The 22,454-nt window shown below is 37.4% G+C and overlaps 1 protein-coding gene across 6 annotated transcripts in view; it reads right to left on the minus strand.

Moving 5' to 3' along the window:
* The window catches only part of Dlgap1 (DLG associated protein 1), a 791,676-nt gene that overhangs the window by 665,649 nt on the left and 103,573 nt on the right, over nt 1-22,454 (minus strand). For all 6 annotated transcript variants that reach the window (XM_026789510.1, XM_026789514.1, XM_026789512.1 and 3 more), the window contains exon 2: nt 18,313-18,473. The gene's annotated coding sequence lies outside the window, so the exon portion shown is untranslated. The remainder of the gene's footprint in view (nt 1-18,312; nt 18,474-22,454) is intronic.

The raw sequence follows: 22,454 nt of genomic DNA on the forward strand, positions 1-22,454 counted from the left end.
TAGATTCCCCAGGGTGATGGTTCCTGTAATGATTTTAGGAGGAAATTGGCTCCTGACATGTTTGCATATACACACCACGTGTGAACAGGCAGACAGGTGTGTGTGTGCATACTCACATGAAAAAAAGTAAGCAGATAAAATTTAAAGTTAAATAAAAGTTCATCAGACTAAGTAAGAGGTTTCCTAAGTACAATGATAATGATTATTCTTCTGAAGTTTGAGCATAAAACTGTTGAGATTTTGGGACTACATCATACACTTGAAGCAGAGTACAGTGACAACTGCCCTTCCTGGGGACTCAGCATCCATAGGCATCTGTCCTTGAGGCTTACGGAGGTGCTGCCTGGGAAAGTACTGTTTTTCTCTTCTGATGAATTTGGGGGAAGCAAGCCAGTGAGCAAGTGATTATCCAGGACCTGAGATCCAAAAGCCTAAAACTAGAGTGTATATCCTGAGCCCTGAGTTGAGCTGCCTCTAGTAGGTGGCCTGCAGCTGCTGTGGAAGGGAACAGGGAACACATCTGTCCTTGGAATATGTATGCATGTCTGTGAAACAAGGGTGGGGAGACATGGAGGCCAGAGCGGCTTTCTGGTCAGCTCCTAGAACGTTCACATACACTTGTTGAAATTCTTAGAGTGAGCCCCTGCCATTTTCAGTTTTTTATCAACAAGTAATGCATGCAGAGTTCTTTTAGATTTGTTTATTTGTATTCTATGTTTTATGATTTTAAAAATGCTAGTGGGTTCCAGCTAGCGCCAGGAAATGCTAGCGAGTCTCCAGTGCTGAACCCCAGAGCAGCTTGCGGCAGGGGCCGGAGGACAGGAGACAGAGACATGGACAGACACAACATGTTGAATATTTATTCAGGGGGTTATGGAGGGGAAAGAGAGAAGGGGGGGCAGAGAGAGAGAGAGGAGGGGGCCTCCAGAGAGAGATTCCTGGGCTCCAGGTAGCCACGCCTTAACTAGAAGTGATTGGTTGACAGAGATACAGAGAGAGAGAGAGAGAGAGAGAGAGAGAGAGATACAGAGAGAGAGAAGGGGGGGCAGAGAGAGTGAGGATTTGGGGCCTCCCAGGTTTTCTTCCTGGGCTCCAGGTAGCCACGCCTTAACTAGATGTGATTGGTTGACAGAGCTTCCCCATCAGTTGACAGTGATGAATAATTACCTCTGCAATATATCGACTTAAAGTCCTTTGGGTAAATAGTCAAGAGTGGTATTAGTTAAGTTACATGGCAGAGTTATTGTTAATTTTTTGAGAAACCTCCATACTGATTTCCACAGTGGTTTGACTACTTTACAGTTCTCAATGGTTGTGTATCAGGGTTGATTTTTGCCACATTTACAGTTTTTGCTGTCATTTGTTGTTTTAGTGATTAATACTGTAAGTGTGGTGGGATGGAGTCTAGGCACAATTTTGATTTTTCTTTGGTTTGATGTTGTATAAACTGTACCCTGGACAGGCTCAGGAAGCATTTAGTGTGCTATCCCCAGGCTGATTTGCAATATCTTGATAGCTAGTAGAGTTAAACATTTTCTCATATGTTTATTGAAAATTTTCATTTCATCTTTTGAAAACTGTATGCTTATTCCATTCACCTTAAGTTGTTTGCTTTTTTTGTTTAGTTCTCTGATTTTGGGGGGCAAAGCTTTTCATATAAAATACACCCCCAAAAGTATTAAAGATTTAAATGTAAGAACTGAGATTGTAAAACAACTAAAAGACACAGGACTTCTTGAAGGCACTGCTCTAGGCAGATTTTTGTTTGTATGTCTCCCCCAGACACAACTAACAAGAGTGAAAAATTGCCAAGTGGGTAAAATGACAGCCTTTGAACAGCTAAAGACCTAATAAAGAAACAACCTACAGACTCAAAAAATATGTTCACATGACAAATACATGGCTAAACCAAAAACATATAAGAAATTCAACCCATAGGAAAAATACAGATTAGTTAAAAATTAGACAATTTCAAAAGAAATTTCAGAATAAATCATTTAAATGACCAGCAGATTTATGAAAAAATGGTAATCAATACCTACCAGGAAAATACATCGATAAACAACACTAAACACCACTTCTCACTTGTTTGACTAGTTGTTATCAAACTCCAAAGTTCCATGTTGATGAAGATATGTAGATAAAAGAACCCTTGAGAGATGCTGGAGGGAATGATAATTGTTGTAGTATGATTTGTGTTGCTGTAATAAAGCCAGTGACTGAAAGCAGCTCTTGGAGGAAAAGGTACATTTTGCTTACAATTCCAGGTCACAGGTTATCATTGATGGAAGTCAGGCTAAGAACCATGGAGGAATAGTGCTTGCTGGATTACCCTTGACACGGGCTCATGCTCAACTAGATTTCTTCTACAGCGCACTTCCATCTGCCTAAGGATGTTGTCACCTACAATGCATCAGGCCCTCCAAATCAGCATGAAATCAAGGAAATCCTTCCTAGATATAATCATGGGCAATTTGATCTGGGAAATCACTCAATTGAGACCCTCTCCTCAGTTGACTGCAGTTGACAGCTGAAGCTAACTGGGCCATATACTAAGTTATTATAGATAACAATAGAAGCTATGTTTAAAAAGCAAAACCAAAATTGCAGTAAGATCCAGTAAATATACTATTGGATACATAGCTTAAGGTATCAAAAAATTAAGTCAGTTGAAAACAAGTGTTCACTTTCACATTCTTCACAGTGGGGTTGATTAATTTCAAAATGTGGAATTAATCTAAGTATTAAACAAGTAATGAATGAACAAAGAAAATGTAGCATGTGTGCACGATGAAACAGGAGTGACCTTAAAAATAAAGGGAATTCTGTATTCGAGACAATCATGATGGACCAGAAGGACATTAGCATAGGTGAAATGAGCCAGCTACAGAGAGGAGAAGACTCATAGGGGAAAGCTCAACCTCTGAAATATTAAGAAGTAGAGAACAGAATTTTAGGCAGGAAAGGCTCAGCATTGGCAGTGGGGGCTGGGGTGAAGGAGATTCGAGGAGAGCATGTCTTCTTAGCCTTGAGGAAGCCATTTCTATCTGGGACAAAGGATGGCACCAAATTCTACACATACTATGCTTTCCCTTCTGTGTTTACAGAACAATGAGGAAATACAGTGTATAAACTAGACATGGTAGGAAATAAACAACTATGAAACAAGAGAATAGGGTTTTGGAACCTGATCTCTGCCAAGATATCGCCCTGTGCTGTACTCGTCTTTCCTGTGCTGCTGGGAGATGAAACAGTGTTGGTGTAATAAGAGGGTGCCAGGTGAACTGACACCGGATGTTCATCTACCATTAGTGTACTGTCCGTTTACAAGATATGACAGTCATCAGGCAGGTAGCAGATACAACACGGATACACAGCACAAAGGATAATTCATATCCTAGGTAGAAGACTCAACAATCTGAGTTCTTTGTGCCACTCATAACAACATACAGCTTAAAATGTATAAACGCCTTATTTACTCAAGTCTGCACTTAATATTTTCCTACCACAGTTGGTTGTTATTGAGACCAGAGAAATTGAAGTCATAGATAAAAGAGAGCTATAGTTCTTCTGTGTAAGGGCTCAATATACATGACCAAAAACCCTTTTGTCCCCTCTGGTCAATGACTTTATGTCCACAGAATAAAAAGAAAAACTTTCCTCCAAAATTATTTTGAGCCGCCTGTATGTTGTCCTGTGAGTCAGTAATCTACTTCATTTTGTGGTCAACAGTGTTCCAGTATGTTCAGTTTTAAGGCTGCAAATCCAAGAGTATTTCTTATTTTTTGACAACTGTAAACAAAACTTCCAAGAACATTTGAATGTATTTTGTATAAATGTTATGTTTTCCTTTCCCTTGGGGAGATATACAGCAGTAGTGTTTATGTGCCACATGGTACTACGTTCTAGGACAAGAAACTAAAACTGATTTTAAAGATGCTGCCCCACTGTGTAGTTTGTCTACCATGATGGCAATTTCCAGTTGGTCCCCATCTGTCCATCTTCATCCCAGTGAAAGGGAAGTGCTGTTTCAGTCTGATTTCCATTCATGTCTCTGCAGCGACTAATTGTGTAGAGCATCAATTCACCTACATTCTAGTTGTTTGTACACCATGACTGATGAGTACCTTCAAATCATTTGCACATGTATACTGTTCTAAATCAGGTAGTCTTATTAAATTGCATGAGTTCTTACATAATTTTATGTAATTTTTACCTCAAAGTCAATGTTCTCTAAGTCTGTTGCTGTGTTTTTCTTTTCTAAGTAGTATAGATTTTTAGAACTATGATCTGATTTTCTAAATAGTACAGGTTTTAGAACTATGATCATAATTAAAATTTTTAACTAAAAAAGAGAGATAGCCTATTGTTTCTCATCATTTATTAAATAACAGTATTTATAAACTGAAATAACTTTGATATTTTATTAAAAATCAATTTATTGTATATGAGGATTTCCTACTTTTTCCTATTGTTCTACATAAATATTTATCTTTAAATACCACACTATTTTAACTATTGTTTAACTTGATTTTATAGCACCATACTAAGACTTCAAGTCAAAAGTATATTCTCTGATTTTTATTTATCTTTAAAATTTGTTTAGTTTTAAAAAAATATGAGCCATTAACATACATATTATATAAATTCCTGAATCTATAAACATGTATTGTATGATTTTTGCTGAGATCATATTGAAACAAATGACCATTTTAAAGATAAAGAAACATTGAGTGTAAAGCATAGAAACACTGAGTTTTTAGATCTATGAACAGGTAACTAGGCATTTTAGATTCTTTGGAGCTTGAGTTCCAGGCATCCTGACATAGACACAAGGAACTGAATTCAAGTCCTATAGAAGAGCAACAAATGACCTTAACCACTATGCAGTACCTTGAGCCACTGATTTTTATAATCCTAAGTGTATGAGTGTTTTGACTGCTTGCATGTAAGCATGTCGCAAACATTCAGTGCCCACGGTGCGAGAAGAGGGCATTGGTAGTTAATTGTTGGTTGTGGGCCAAATACAAGTCAGTGTGGGCCAAACACAGAGCACTGAGGACTTTTAACTCCTGAACCATCTCTCTAGCCCCTGCATTTTGTAATTTTACCTAATTATAAATGACACTGGGCTTGTATGTCCAATTATTATGAGATCAGAGCAATACTGCTCTGTACTTTTCAGTTATCCTTGCATCCTTGGTGCTGGTAGCAGAATAAAACATGACATTAAACATCTAACTACCTTCTCTTTATTTTCTGTAAGGCTGACTGTATGACTGGCAATTTTTCTTTGTTTTTGACTGAAATCACAGAGATTTTATAAAATTAATTGAAATCTGTTCGACTTTTCATCGCTTACCAATTTCATCCTGACAGAATTTTGTTTTTCTAAAACATCGTCTATTTAACTTTATCAGAATTATTGGCTTGCAGATGCTCAGTGCTCTCTCACAGTCCTTTTGATTCTGTGAATTGTGTTGATGCTTGTCTTGATGTATCAATTTGTTTCTTCTTTAAAATCTGGGCAGTGGTGTGTCTGAGGACTCTTCAGTGGCACAGACTCCTCGCAAGAACAGCCTCTATTCAACTAACCTCTTGCTGCTTTTCTGTTTCTGTCTAACCCAGCTCTTGACTTATGCTCCTTGTCTTCCTGCTTCCGCTTGCTATTAGTTTTCTAGTTTTGCCAACATGAGAGCCCATAGTTCTGTATTCCTTCCAACTTGACTAAAGGTCAGAGAGTTCAAACCTACTAGGATATTTGACCAAAGGCATGGCTACTGGATGCTTTGTTCCTCAAAGGCCAGGCAACAGGACGTTTGACTTGGGGCGTGGTTATTAAGTATTCTGAGTTGTTAGGAGGTAACCACGCTTGCTTGTTCCTCGTCTCACAGAAGTCTTGTGTCCTCTCTTTTTGATTGAGGTATATAAGGACTGTGAGTGATAGACTGGGTTTTGTTTTTTTTGTTTGTTTTGTTTTGTTTTTAACAATAGTCACTGGAAGCCCTCCCGACTTGATCTTCTGTCTCTGGTTTATTTCTTTCCTCAATCTACACTCCCCTTTTCAGGAACTTATGGACAAGTTGGTGGGTCCGAACATGCTACATAGTACTTTAGGTACACGTTTAGGTCATTAACTGGATGACTTATTTTAATTTTTAACATAAGCATTCCACGCACATATATACTCACCCATTTTGCTTAGTAGTACTTTGGTCTTTAGTCCATTCAAAAATACTTGCTAACCTTTTGTTAAAGATGGATCATCTATATACATATTGCTCAACCCATAAGTAGTTGTAAAATTTTAATCACCACTTTGTACAAGTCCCTCTGGGTCTTAGATCGCTCTTGGGATGAGCATGTTCCTCTTTAATTTATTAAGGTCTGTCTCATGCCATAGAATGTTCTCTCTATATGGATGCAAAGTAATGTATGCACTCTGATGGTTGGAGTTGTATTCAAGCAGATCATTTTGGTTGATGGTTTGAGTCATGTATATATTTACCATTTTTTTCTACCTGCTCCATCAGTCACTAGATCTAGTGTGTGGAACGGTTAGCTTATCATTTCTCTTCTGAATTCCATCAAGTTTGGCTCACTGGGTTGTGGCACTCTGCCATTAGATGCAAACTCACTTCGATCGCTGTATCCCCTCGATGAATTAACTTTTCTGTCATTATGAAATGTCTATGTTTCCCTGATAGAATTCCTTTTCCTGAGATCCTTCTAGCTATTCTAGATTTCTTTTGATGAATCCTGGCATGTGTACTAATTTCCATCTTTTTATTTTTAGTACCTTGCTTAAACATGTCATAGGCTGGGCTTTCTCTGCCTCTCTACTCATCCCCATCCTAGCCCCTTCACAGGCCTTCTGTAGGTAAGTGAACTTCAACTCTGAGGATCAGGATAAGAACTAAGGAAATTTGCAATTTTTGTTTTTTCTCTATCAAGAAGTCCTCTTATAATAAACCTGATTATTGCCATGACTTTCTGTCTAAACCCATCTTTCCAGCTCTCCATGGGGAACCATCAAATTGTGGGTCCCTCTTCCCTTTCTGTTTTGTGTTTGTTTGTTTGTTGTTTGCTCTTTCGGGTAGCATATCTGGGCTCTGCCTGGAACACATTCCCCTTAGTAGCTTTCCTTGTGAGAATTTAACCTGTTATTGCAGGCATGCAGAAGTGAAAGCCCTCCATTCGTTTCCCATTTCCAGAGACATTTATTCAACACTGGCCAGATGAAAGACACCAAGCTCCATTCTGACACAAAATTACAAATCTAAAGATATCGGTGGCTATACTTAAGGAGCTGACACTCACTGTGGAAGGCAATTATCTCCCCATGAGCGTGAGCAAATATGTCCTACAAGAAGTTCAATAAAGAAAAAGAATGCAGAGCTCTGAAGAGCCACAGTGAAAACTGACCAGGTAAGGAGGATTTTGCTGAGAAAGAACTCTTTGACCAACTTCTAGAGATAGAGTAGCTGTTATCCAAACAGTCTAACAAACAGCGTATTATTGAATGGTAGTCAATACATGTATAATGGTAACAGGAAGAGTTATGGCCATTTTGATTCGCCATAGCATAACTAATTGGTTACAACTCTCAAATTGGCATCATCTTGTCAGATAGTTATAATAAAATATGGGTTTATGAGTTGAGTAGAAAAAAGTGGTATGTTGAACTCTATGAGTGAGAAGGGCTGAAAAAAGAGAGATGTCATATTACCACCCCCACCCCTTTCTGGTACCTAATGTTATGATTGCAGAGATTGTTTTAGTGAAAATGCTAAATAAGAAATACTTTTATTTCAAAGCTGCATTTGTTATGTTTTCCCCAAATATGTAATTCAATTCTTTCTTTAATGTAGGTAGAGGAGAGGTACATTCAATGGTCATAAAAAGGGATATTTAAAACTTCATCATTTCATTCTGGAGCATGTATGCAATGGCCAGGGTTGTAGGTTAAATTGCAATCCAGTTGAACTATGTCACTGTCTGAGGAATTCTATCAAATCTGAAGCAAAGTGAGGCTTTACATTTAAGCCCTGTTTTCCTGCTGGCATCTCAGCTGTTCTGAATTTAAAGACTGTGTTCTTCACCTACAATGTTTTTTTTCCTACTCATACAAATCCAAATCCTACTTTTTTTTTTTTTTTTTTTTTTTGGTTTTTCGAGACAGGGTTTCTCTGTGGTTTTGGAGCCTGTCCTGGAACTAGCTCTTGTAGACCAGGCTGGCCTCGAACTCACAGAGATCCGCCTGCCTCTGCCTCCCGAGTGCTGGGATTAAAGGCGTGTGCCACCACTGCCCGGCTACAAATCCTACTTTTAAAGCATTAACTTACAACTAAATTCTTCAAACTCAACTTCTCAAACCTTTTAAAGGCTTATCCTTCAGTGAAGTGTAGTGTTCCAAGCCTGGTGATGATCATCCACAGTTTTTTTTTTGTTGTTGTTGTTACAAATGGACTGATTTCACCTCCTGTATCAACTAGCATTTGTTTATTAAACCATTCCTGTGTCCAATAGCTTAGTACAATATCCTTTTAGTTTTCTGTCAAGTAGTTTTCTGGCCTGAGTTTGGGTTCACCAAGCCAGAAAAAAACTATCTTGGGTTTCTGAAGGGCATTTGAGAATCAGACAGGTCTGGTGTAGATAGATGGTCTTGTGGACAGATCTGGAAGTGTCTAGTGGCAAAAGGTATGTGACCTTTTACCATCTTGTAGGCTACGTGACGCTGGGTCCTGAAACAGTCAAGAGTCTCCATTGTGCAAGTATGATCAAATATGCTCTATGAACATTTCATTGGCCAAAATAAACCCCTTTGAGAAATGCTCTGCCAAGATAGTGATAAATTGTGTGTACATATTTTATATAAATTATATCATCAGATGAATGGAAATAAAAACTCAAACCAATAATACTTTTGATTCCCCTCATCGCTGCCGCCCATTCATTTTTGTTCATTTGATGCCTTAGTATCTGTGACAATGAATCAACTGACCTTTTCCTGGCAGTACTTTAACAGTATTTACATATGAGTTTATCAAAAGAAATGGGATAACTCAAGATTATGCTTGGTTCACCTTATAAAAAGAAATTACCATGACTCCTGGCTTACTTTGCTTCTATAAGAGGATCTGACTGTTTCTAGAACAATCTGTAATTTATATTTGCTTTGAATGACTGTAAATTTGTATATCATTCCAGGCAGTTGATGTATCAAGATCATAGCATTAATCAAAACAAATCTTCAGGTGAAGAATTTCCATGTTTGCATTATAGGTCAAATAGTTACAGTTAGGCTGAAGAAAGCAGTACACAATTAAAGCATAAAGGAAAAAAATCTGAACGACTAAGCAATAAACATTTAAGTAGGCAAGATTCCTAAATACTAAAAACGTCCAAAATAGGAACAGAGAGACTTCTATGGTTGCCTTCAAAGCCATCCTAGAGAGCAAAAAGAAAATGTACTCAAAAGCCAAAGAAAAATAAAGCTGTTCTTATTTCACCCTGCCTTTCAAAAACTCTGAATGATACAAAAAACGGGAGCTACCCTTGAGCCTTCAGCAATGAACTCTGTGATGTATATAATCAAGTTAATAGAACTTGTTAACACAGAACTTGGTTGTTCAAAAACCAAAACAGCCTCACCATTCCAGAAAAGCCTGCTTTAACTGGGCTTCAATAATTGGCCTTAAAAGATTAGTTGGAAATTTGGGAATGAAATGAAAAGTCTTATAGCTTTATCTGGATCTGTAAAGCAACACAAAGACCATGAAGTGACAGCGACTGAAGGACCGTTTCTCTAAGAGCAATGTGCCAACCTGCAGGTGTCTGTATTTACTATTGACTTTCCAGAAAATGGGTTCTCCATCCACAAATCTGCTGAAAGTCGTTCTTCTATTGCTGCTGTTTTGTGACAAAAGCATCCTCAGGAAAGAGGGCTGTATTTGAGAGCACAGCAGGGCAACCATGGAAGTAGCTGGAAGCACCTGCCATGCTACATCTGCAGTGGGAGCAGAGAACTGTAGACGCCTACAGCTGCTCAGCTTTGTCCCCTGATCCAGTCCAGGATTCAAGTCAGAGAGTGGGGTTCCAATGGTGGGTTTTCGCATACCAATTTAAGTTACACATAAAACCCTGACAAGAACCTCAGGGGATCATCTCCCAGATGATTCTAGATTTTGTTAAGTTGACAATTAACAAAAATCAACACACCAACCAACTATATATCTACTCTATTTAGAAAATGAAATGGTGCTATGAATTTTCTTTCAGAGTATGGCCCCTGTGGGTCAAACATGCACCAGTGGATGACCACACACACGAGAGTACTTAGGTAACATTAATGGGGTTCAATGGGCGGAAAATGTGAGTGTACAAGGTTAGATGGGTGTGGAATGAGGCAGCTCTTGGAGGACATGTGAAAGTCAGGTAAAATGCTCAAAAGACAATGTCTGAAATTATCAAAGAATTAATAAAACTATAAAAAGAAATACAGATTTTCTTGTCATTGTTCCCTAAACGACCCACTGCAACAACTACTGATACTGGATTCTACATTATAAGTAATCGAGATATGAAAATGAATACCTCCCTGCAAGGTTTGAGTAGGTTGTATGCACACACTGTACTGTGTTCTATTAAAAAAAATAAAACAAAACCTTCATCCAAAGATCTGGAGATTGAAAGGGTGTCAGAACCAGAACCAGGGTACTAAAGGAAGATAGTATACCAAACTTGAGAATTTAAAAACCAGAAATCAAAATTATCATTTTCTATTTTGAGTTCTCAAAACCCAAATATTCTGAAATGTTTGGTGCAAAGTGTACTTTAAAAGAAGAAATTAGCAATTGAAATGCTATGGTGTTTTGAAATATGTAAATGTCCTCGAGCTTCTGAATTAAAATTCTGTCAGTGTCTTATCACATGCAGGTATTTAAAGTGGGCATATGCTGTGAATCACTTGTGATATATGTTAATAATTCAGAACTGTAACTATTGGTTGGTTTCTCCTTCCATTTGGGAAAAAAAACCTTATGTATCAAGAGATAAGCTTTCAACCTTTCCCATAAAAGTCACCAATGAAAACCATACAGGCTGTTACTATGGTCATCCCAGTATGTTGAAGAGTGGGTGCTGGTAAGAACATCCCACCTCACGCCTCCAGTGAGGCACTTTGGCCACATATTTGCATTAAAATGAGTTGATGAATGTTTCACAAAGCACATTGTTCTCACTACTGCTTAGTGATCTGTGTACAAACAACTGATTCCAGGGAAAACAAGCAGATTTTTTCAGTATTCTACTACAGTCCAAGGAGAGCCTGGGTTAGCTCTTCTGATGATAAATTATCAACTTGATGGGACCTGGGATCACCTAGAAGACAAACATCTGTGCACATCTGTGATCCAGTTTCTAGACTGGGTTAGTTGACATTGGGTGACTCACTCTAAATATGGATGGCACTAGTCCCAAGATTTGGGGTTTTGGCCTGAATAAAAAGTAAAAAGAAGAAAGTGAGCTTAAAATAAAGATCCATGGTACTTCCTGAGGATACAATGTGATCAGCTGCCATCTTACTTTCCCACCGTAATCAATCCATTTATAATCCAATAAATCCACCTTTGCTAAAATTCCTTTATGTGTCTTGCTTATTTTGATGGAAATGAGTAAAGCAATTTACATATCTCTCAATGGGAAATTTGAAAAGTCTACAGAAATTACACCTTGGCAGCCCTTGAGCTGCAAAAGTTGGGTAGAAAGATGGAGAAGAGAGAACTTAACACAAAATCAAAGAGACAGCATGTGGACCACAGAGATGTTTAGTCAATGAGACTATGGGCTGGTAAATATCTTATATAAAGATTCTTCAATTGTCATACCAAGGGTGCTCTGCTGCTCCTAAGAAAATGATCTTACAATACCAAATATTCTTTTGCAGTAGAGCAGGATCAATGGATAATCTAAACCTAATATCTCTTTTCCTTTGTTTTATATTGCATAGTAATACCAACAGTCGATCTGAACAAAGCAGCTTAAAGGAATAATCACAGTGATTTCTTTTACTTTTTCCTCTCAGATCAGAAACGTCTTCAGGTTAATATATAATCTATATATATATATATATATATATATATATATTATATTATATAATAATATATAATTACCATCATGGTATGTACAAAGACAGAAAGTGACACCTTGGTATATGACACACTGAGAGGCCAACTACTACCTACATTATAGTTCACAGAATTGGAAACTATTGCAAAGGCAATGATAAGGAGCATCGATTACTGATTGTACTGGGTGGTAGTTTTTCTAATTAGTCATGATTGACATTTAGTTTCTAAATAGTTTGTTAGAATGAATGATTCTTAGAGTGACAGAGTTTAAGTATTTTTTTATTTAATTTTTTTCCCATTTTTATATACCAACCCCAGTTCTTCCTCCTTCCTCTCCTTCTGTACCATCTACTCCTCAGAGGGTGTAATGTCCCTCTTAGGAATCAACAAAGTCTGACAGAGTAACTGGGAGGGGGACACAAGAAAGAATATAGGAGAAGAGTTTAAATATTACCCTAGGAAATGCATACTTATATTGTCTTTGCAATATTTTTCAATTCTATGAGCTATAATAGTTGAAAGTTAACAGATGTAGACCTAAGACATAGTTAGGAAAACCTGAAATGTTTGAGTGAAATTGTCTGCTGTTCTTACACTGCAGCATCTCCTCTACTTCCCAGGTGGGATGGAAAGCAATCCCTGTGCTGTATTTTGTGCCATTCTTCCTATGGTATCTTTTACAAATGGTCGTATTGATGTCTATCCTGTCAAACTTTCTCTTTGTTTTTAAACAGTCCTTAAAATTATGTGTGTTTGAAAAACAATATATTTTAAAAAAGTTGAAAACTTCATAGTTTTTGTCATTCTATTGAACTTAAAATAACAGACAGTGACCAGGAAAAAAAATCAATTTCTTCACTGTGTTTAGCAGCTATTGTGAAGTCCAACAGTCTCAATGTATCCTCATTACATGAGAGTAACAATCACAGAATTATCTGGATTTGAAATGTAAAACATTGCCTGTGAGTATTCATTACAACAGTGGCTTGCTAAGTGAACCTTGAATGTGCATCAGATGATACTTATCCATCACCCACTCAAAGTCTTATTTATTGAGTGCCTATTATTCCCAAGGACTGCGGCTGGTACCAAAAATACCAAGATAGCAGATCAGAGAGGGTCTCTCTGGAAATTCACAAGGAAACTGTAAACTAATGTTTGCATCATTTAAAATGACAGTATGATAGACAGGACAGGAGTTAAATGATTAAGATGTTAAATCATCCTAGATCAAGTAGATCAACACTTCTTAATACAAGAAAGAGAATAATTTTATAGATTATTATGCAAATGTACTATTTCCCAGATAGTCCCTCTTGCCTCATATTATATGTCACTAAGGCACTGATTAAGACATTTATTGTATATAAATAGCCTCAAGTGGAAAGCACTTTGAAAATATCTTACCTACTTGCATAATTAAGATTTCTGTGACAATAACCCGTAACACATGTTCACCATGCACTTGTTCAACACATGCATACTGAGTGTCCAACTCATAAAGACAGAGCATGCATTTAACATTATGCAGACTAATGGAGGTTAACAACTGTTATCTACTCTGATGAGAAACTGCTAGGATATTAGTAAGGTATTGTCCGAGGGTCATCTAGGGTGAGCGGGGATCTAATCTAATGAATGGACTTATCCTTTAATGAATGAGAGATAACTGGAAAGTGGAAGACAGGTCTAAGTTGAAGGAAGTAGAACACTGAGATGTGTTATTGAAAGACCTGTCTTGACCTCACCTGTTCCTGGAATTCCCTTTTTCTCTGTTTCTACTGTCCTCTGCCACATTCTTTTGGCCATGTTCGACTATGAAACTGTGTGCCAAGCAACTATTTCTCATGTAAGTTGCTTTGCTCAAGTGACACAAAACACTGACTAATTTAGATTTATCTGATGAAGAACATAACAATGTGTTGTACTGATTTGGGACGATGCTCTTGTACGCTGTAAAGATTTGCCATTTGTATAAGTTTCATAAAATGCTGAGAGTCCAGTATCCAGGCAGGAAGTATACATGGAGCCACCAGACTAGGATTCTGAGAAGAGGAAAGCCAGAGGCACAGTTGCAAGCCAGACACAGAGGAAGCAAGCCGAGAATGTTTCATTGAGAAAAGGTACCACAACATGGGGCTAAATATAGATAAGAATTATGGGTTAATTTAAGATGTAAGAGCTAGTCAGTAATAAGTCTGAGCAATAGGCCAAACAGTTTATAATTAATATAAGCCTCTGTATGTTTATTTGGGACTGAATGGCTGTAGGACTGGGAGAGACAGAAACTTCCTTCTATAGAAAAGCCTGGAATTTAGGCTCAAATAAGACTGGGTTTTGACCACAGCCCATAAATTACCATCTACTTAATTGGCCTTAATCAGGAACAAGCTTTCATTTATATTTAAATATTCCCTTCTGACAATAAAATAATATCATTCATGCAGAAAAACTACTAGCTCATCAGTTCTGTATAACTTTGGTCTTGGTTTTTGTCATAGAAATCATTCTTTATGTCATTCCACCATGTAGCAGGAGGGGAAGAAGAACTGGGAGGTCAGTGTACACAAGGCTTATTGCAAGATACTCTGTTGTCCTGGAATAGGAAAGAGGGTCCTATAGTCATTGTTTAGATATTGATCCCTGTCTGCTAATTACTATGATAAAGAAAGATGTGTTGAGAACTTAGGGGCTCAGGTAAAGATAGTTGGCCTCCTGGAAGAAAAGGTGTTCTCCCCATATGCCGTAGAGCTATCTAAACATGTATGTGATGAAGAATCATTGAAGACTAAAATGCTACGAAGACATTTCTACTCAGTGGGCTTCAGTGAACACAACAGTTCCAGTAAAAGAAATCTTCCCACAGAGGTCTTCAGAATTTTAGGGGCACTGTAGCAAAATTCCTTGCCTTGCTGGTACCTGACAATTAACAATCCCTACTCCGGGTGGGAGTCTAGACCTGACTATAGTTCTAGAAACTTCAAAATCACTTACCATAATTAAACACATTGCTGTTTCCTAATATAACACAAACTATATTTATCAGATTTACTAAAATTACAGACTGTAACATAATTATTTTTGTTTAAAATTCCACTGACACAAGCCAGGCAAAGTGGCACACATCTGTAATCATAGGACTTTGAAGGCAGAAGTAGTTGGACCTCTCTGAGTTCAAAGTCAGCCTGTGTACACAGTGAGTCTGGCGTCAGCCACAGATTCATAAATCAAAAACAACAAAAAACATTTCCCACTCCCAGCCCCATCCTACAAAACTTCACAGGTACCAAAGTCATGGTTTCTAAAGCTTCAAGACTCAGCAAATCAACATGAACTTAATATTTAGTATTAAAATATTGAAAGTCAAAACTAAGATTTACTCCGATGAAACAAGTTATGTAATGAGGCCAAACCATTGACCACCAGACAGAAGAGGCATGCAGCCTCGAAAAGAAACAATAACTATGTATGAAGTAGAATCCACAGAAAATGCTTCTCCTTGTAATTCTGTAAAATGTTTGATAGCTCTTCATATTTGTACCTTTAACAAGAATCCCCATGCAGTACTGACGATAGCAACATGCACATGGATTATTCTGACGGAATCTAAAATTCAAAAAGATGTTGCCAGACTAAATCATTTTATTCAATAAGGTATCGTAGCGATTTTAAGGAGAAAATGATTCTAATGTTCAGACATGGTTAGAAAGTGAATTCATTGGGGCTTGGGGGAAGTTTAGTGTTAGGGCTTCCACTCTGTGCAACATTTTAGGAAAATGACTATTTTTTCTTAATGAGGGGTGAGGACTACACTTATTTTTGGGTTTAAGGACTCATATTTAGAATGCAATTATGGATTCTAGTTATGATTTAGAAAAGTGGCAGCTGTAGGCTCTACACCATGATCCCTGACTTCACTAGCCATGGGTGGTTGGCTAGTTGTCTACTACCAGGTACAGTTCTCCTCTTCTTGATCAGGTCTTAAATCATAAACCAGATCAGAGTTGACATTAAGGGTAGAATAGAGAGCCAGATTCTAAAAGTACAAAACCACATAGACAAAACTGAGTGCCAAGTTAGACCAATAGAGGATGGGTGGTGGACTGCGGTGGATCATGCCTACTGAATGCTTGTCTTATGACCTTGAAGGTGGAGTCAGTGTCTGGAAATGCTAAATTAAAAAAGGGCTGGAAAAATATGCTGTTATGAATCAAAGTATAAAGGTGACTTTTAGAAAAAAAATCAATGTTTTATAATTTCCCTTGGAAGTGATAACATTTGGAAAGCTTATAAGTAGTTTTCCATGGAGATGATTTAGCAGCATCACAAATGAGATTTTTTTCTTAAACACCCTGCACTCAGGGTCTAAATGTTTCCAAAGCTAAATTAAAAACATTTTGAAACGCTTGTTTTCGGTTTGACAACTTAAAGGCCAGCAGCACCTGCTGGGCAATGGTGGCACCCGGAAATGTGAGACACCATCGGCATGAGAGTCTCCTGAACCAGAACCAAGTAGACCAAGCACATAGGCAACCACAGCAAAAGCAGCTGAGCATGTATTAAAGCATAATTATGATCATGACAGCGGCAATATTCACTGTTCCTATCCTGCATTTAACAACACTGCGGCATGCCCTGTGGATTGTAGAATTTATTGCTGATCATAATTGGGGTAAATATTCTATTGTTCTTATTTCAAAGACAAGGGCATTTAGAAAAGTCAGATACTCTGCTCAAGAAATCAAGAGGGTAGAAGTGACAAAATGACGATAAACTTGAAACTACAGTAATCTTCAGACACATCTTCATCAGATTTAATATTTCAGATTTACCCTTGAGAACTCTAGCAATGTGTTCCAACCGGGAGGGCTGTGTGAGAGTAAGGAAAACGCAACATAAGAAAGCTTTCAGATGAAAAACTTAAGTCCTCACAGAAAAAAAATTGCATTGAGATCAAGATCAGTTAGCCTAAAAACATCATTTCAAATATTTATACATTGGCTTCGTAAAATAATGCCTACCTATTGAACACTCATTGAGTAACAGACCTAGTATGAGACTCTATTTATGAATTTGATTTTCAATTTTGAAAAATTACCTAGAAGTCATGCCTAGAAGGTACTAAGGTCATAAATCAAATTATAATCTTTGATCTGTCTCTAGACTATTCTCAGTCACTGTATTTTGAATGATGACATTTACACACCTTCAACCTCCAAGATCCTAGGCCTTTCTTACTAGTAAACTTTGAGGAAATAAGTTCCTTGCTATCATCAAAAATACAGAAAAAGTTGCTGGACCCCGTAGGTGAATGTGAACCTCAGGAAATTGTCTCTATCGACACGGTCAGTTGCTTCCTGTTTTATGTCTCTGAGGCACTGATTTAGATCCAAAGTCTCAGATATGAGAGGTGAAGAATAACCTGTGTGCTTGAGAAGGGACGCCTTTGGATGGCTTCCATGTCCGAAGGTCTGTCTACCCATTGGTTTCATGCTGTGAGCCATCAATGGGTTTCATCCCCAGGCTTCTGTTCTCAGGAAGCCGCTAGGCGTCTAGAAGATGGAGAGCCATCTTTATTCAGCTTCATCTTCTCCTCAGGAATCCCGCAGGAATGACTCCCGCTCTACCATCTGGTTCCACCTCAATCTTTTCCCAGCCCCACCTCACTTATACTTAGCCCTGAAAGGAATATCTGACAATTTTATGTATTATAACACAGCATGCCAAAGCTGAAGAAAGAGGCTTGAGAATAAATTACAGATACGAGCAATACAATGAGGAAAACCCAGGTAGGAAACAATTTGCATAGAGGTAATTACAACACACACATTTCCATCATAGCCAATTTTAAAGAAATTGCTTCCTCATTTTACAGCTATTAGTTTTACAGAGGTAAAACCAACATAGTCTGTGGCAATTATAGGTTTCATAAAACTGAAATACATTTTTACAAGGAAGAACGCCTGATAAGAAGCTCTACCAACAAAAATGTTAGCTCTGTTACTTTATGCACAACAAAACTTTCAAACAGATGAGCATCTGCTTGACTACTGATGAAGATATCAATCAAGGCATCAATGATTTCTATCTGATGGATCTTTCCAATCAGCAAAAAAAAAAAGTAGAAATTTTGCAGGACATATCATGTCATTAAATAGCAAGGGAATTTTTACGCTCTTACCAGTCTTGGTGAGACTAAAGATGTCCACTCTAGAAGAACCCTGTTAATTTGGGAGGATAGCCGAGCAAACTGGATGTGTGCTGGTCTTCTGAAGAAAGTGTCCCAGGAAAAGGTACGAACTGTTGTCACTAGAAGTGGTCCAGCAGTACCACCCACTGTTTCTGAAACAGAGAAGGTGGTAAAGAAAAGTAAGAATGAGAATCTGCTCAGAGAGTCCCACAGTTATTCTTTCAACATAGTCTGTACACACTGGCAGCTCATGTTTTTTGCACATCTTACGGTTGTTATTCTTTACACTATTTCTTTAATTTTCGAGATTATAATATAATCACATCATTTACGTCTTCTGTTTCCTCACTCCAAACTCTCCCCTATATTCTTCCTTGCTCTGCTTCAAATTGATGGCTTCTTTTTTCTTTGTTGTCAGATGCACATATACATTTTTGTATATATTCTTAAATATAACTTGCTCATTCTGTATACTGTTATTCACAAAATGATCAAACCGTAGAGTTGCAGAGCCTAGTCCTAATAGATACATCTATGAAACAGCTCCTGTTTCTTATCTTTTAACTAACAGGCCAGGTCAGCCAAGATTGTTGTGTGTTTTACATGCTAATTAAAAATAAAGTTTCAATAATGCCAAAGGCTGTGGAATAATCTTATACACTTAGAATTATTTGTCACTGTATGGTTTAGTGAAGAAACTGACTGCCCAATAGCTGAACAGGATAAAGCTAGGTAGAAAAGCCAAACTGAGAATGTTAGATAGGAGAAAAGAAGAGTCTGGAGATGCTAGCCAGCTGCTCAGCAAGCAGGATGTGTAGAAATTAAACAATAAGCCCCAAGCCATATGAAAACACACAGATTACAGATTAATAGAAATGGGTTAAGTGTGTTAGCCAATGGTAAGCCTGAGCTACCAGCCCACCATTTATAATTCATATTCAGACTCTGAGTTGGAATAAAAAGTGCAATTATCAATTAGAGGAGAATAATGTGTATTATAAGTAAACAGTGGGATCTTTGAGTCACGGTCAGGGTTCCTATCACTTTGTGACAATCAATCCACATATTTGACATCTTTGGGGAAACTCTATATTCTATGGAGACACCTGTGGAACAACAAAATTAAGTTTCCCTAAGTCAAGCTTTTTAAAGTATTCAATGAATACTTATTATACTTTCTGTCTCTCTGTATGTGTGTGTGTGTGTCTTTCCCTCTCTTGTATCTCTTTCTCTCTGTCGCATCTCCGTCTCATCTCTGTCTGTCTGTCTGTCTGTCTGTCTCTCCTGTTGTTGCTTAAAACTTACAATGGAGAAAGAGAGGTGGTGTGATGCACTGACCATACAATATGAAGCCTTTGCTTAGTGATATTTGAAATCATCTCAGTACTCATAAGAGATGAGATGTTTTCATTTCTGTTTTACAAATAAAGAAACTATGAATCAGAAAGTTTAGAATGTGCCAAAGTCAGATGACAAGAAAACAGTGGATCTGGGACTTCAACCATGCCTGTCAGACTTTCAAGGTCCATGCTATATCTGGCCTCTTTCTTGTTTTTTGGTTTTTTTTTTTTTTTGTTTTGTTTTTGGTTTTTCGAGACAGCGTTTCTCTGTAGCTTTGGTGCTTGTCCCAGAACTAGCTCTTGTAGACCAGGCTGGCCTCGAACTCCCAGAGATCCTCCTGCCTCTGCCTCCCGAGTGCTGGGATTAAAGGCGTGCGCCACCATCGCCCGGCCTCTCCTTTCTTCCATAGTCCCTACTTTTTAAATTATTTCTTGTTTGGTTGGTTGGGTTTTGTTGCTATTGTTGTTTGTTTGTTCTTCTTTTGGTTTGGTTTAGTTTAGTTTTATTTTGTTTAGAGACAGGATTTGACTATTGAACTGGTAACTGCCCATCCCCCACCTCCAGAGGTGGGATTACAGGTGTTTTCCACAGTCCCTGGCTGCCGATTCTTCCACACTTGCGAGAAATACAGTAAAATTTTTAAAAGGTAAGCTAATTTCCACAAAAAATTGCTTGATCCAAACATATTGCCTTATTTCTATCAATAAATAAGGTGAATGAAATGTCTAAAGTAAAAATTGAATTTCCAGCTAAATATAAAAAAGAATGCATAAAGGAAGAAATATTGAAGACAAAGATAGGAAATAACAAAAGTAAATCAGAAAAACGGAAGTCAAAAGTCAATACTCTAGTTGTTTAAAATGTCACTGTATCAAAATAAGGAAAACATAAAACTGACCAGGAAAAATAAAAAAGGCAAAGCTATATAAAAATGAGAAATTACAAAGGAACTAACTACTGAAAAATGAAATGAAATAGAATGAAATTATGAGAGACTACTCTAGAAGCATACATGCACACATGGTTGAAAACCTAGATAAAATGAACAATTTTCAAGAGAAATGCAGACAAATTGAATTGGTAAGCAAATGATAGATATCTCTACATATGGCTGACATAAATCAGAAAACAACAATATGACTTCAAATATTAAAATAATCAATACAATAACATATAACATTAAGATCAGAAATTCACAAATAATATGAGCCTTGCATTATAACTAGTCACACTTAGAAATCTAAGAACAGAGCTAAACTAAGTAATTTTCAGAAACATTATTGTGATCACATAGATTTAATGATAAGAAATGTTCATACATACTGTACTCCAGCTAAATATTTTCATAGTGGTATGAAATTTTAAGTATGAGGATTCTTTGTGCAGCATTTGAGGGCTGTGCGATTGATTAAATATATTGATGACAAAAAAGAGAAGTTTCTCAGTCTGAACAAAGTAGTTATGAAAAGGGATCAAACGCTTTGATGTAAGACATACCCATTTGAACGTGCTTCAGGAAAATGCCAAAGACTTCTGGAATAAATGCAAAACACTTTACAATAGAGGGATAGGCAAAGAATTCTGAAATGAACACCAGTAGCCCAAAAATAATAAAAAGAATTACCAAATGGAATTGCCCGGGAAACAACTGGGAGAGTGAAAAGACCACCTACAGAATGCGAGAAGCTTTGTGGCTACCAGACATTTGATACTGAATTAATATTTACAATCTAGAGCTCCTTTAGTACTCAAGTACCCGAACCCCCAAACACCCAACCAACAAATTGGCAAATCAACTGGATAGTTCTTAAAAAGAAGTACATATGACCAGTATGTATATTTTTAAAAAAATGCTCAAAACATTTAACCACCCTGAAAACTCAAGTCAAAAGTACACTGACATTCTACCTTGCCCTGTCAGAATTACTATCACCAAGAACAAAGAATAAATGCCGGTAAATATATGGGGGGGAAGAAACTTTATACATTGCCATAGAAATGTTAGTATACCCATTGTAAAAAAGTCAGTAAGAAATATCCTCCAAAATTAAAAAAAAAAAAGAATTAAAAAAACTACTGTATGATACAACTACTCCACTATTTGATGTGGGATTCCCCTCATTATGCTGTGAATTCCATTGGTTAATAAAGAAGCTGCTTTGGGCCTATCCCAAGCAGAATAGAGCCAGGCAGGGTAAACTAAGCTGAATGCTGGAAGAAAGAAGGCAGAGTCAAAGAGAAGCCATCTAGCCCCACTGGAGATAGACACTGGAAGGCAGATGGAACTTTACCCTGTAAGCCACAGTCACATAACGACACACAGATTAATGGAGATGGGTTAATTTGGGATATAAGAGCTACCTAAAAATATGGTCAAGCTATTGGCCAAACAGTATTGCAAATAATATAGTTTCTGTGTGATTATTTTTGATTCAGGGCGGTTGGGAAATGAACAAGCAGCCTCCAACAACAACTAATGGGCGTACAGTTAGAGGAACCTAAGTCACCATACCTCAAGGATATATGCACTCCAACATTTAGCAATGCTAAAAATCATGAAGTTATAGTATCATCTGCAATGTGTATCAGTGGATGAAACTTAAAGATCATCTATTTATCTAGCATTTATCATTTATCATCTATCTATCATCTATCATTTATCCATCTATCTATCATCTATCATCTATTATCTATCTATCTATCTATCTATCTATCTATCTATCTATCTATCTATCTATCATCTTCCTCTCTTCCTCCCTCCCTAATGGGGTTTTATTTGGTCATAAAGATGA

Source organism: Microtus ochrogaster, unplaced genomic scaffold (genome assembly GCF_000317375.1).
Source record: "Microtus ochrogaster isolate Prairie Vole_2 unplaced genomic scaffold, MicOch1.0 UNK20, whole genome shotgun sequence".
Taxonomy (NCBI): Eukaryota; Metazoa; Chordata; class Mammalia; order Rodentia; family Cricetidae; genus Microtus; species Microtus ochrogaster.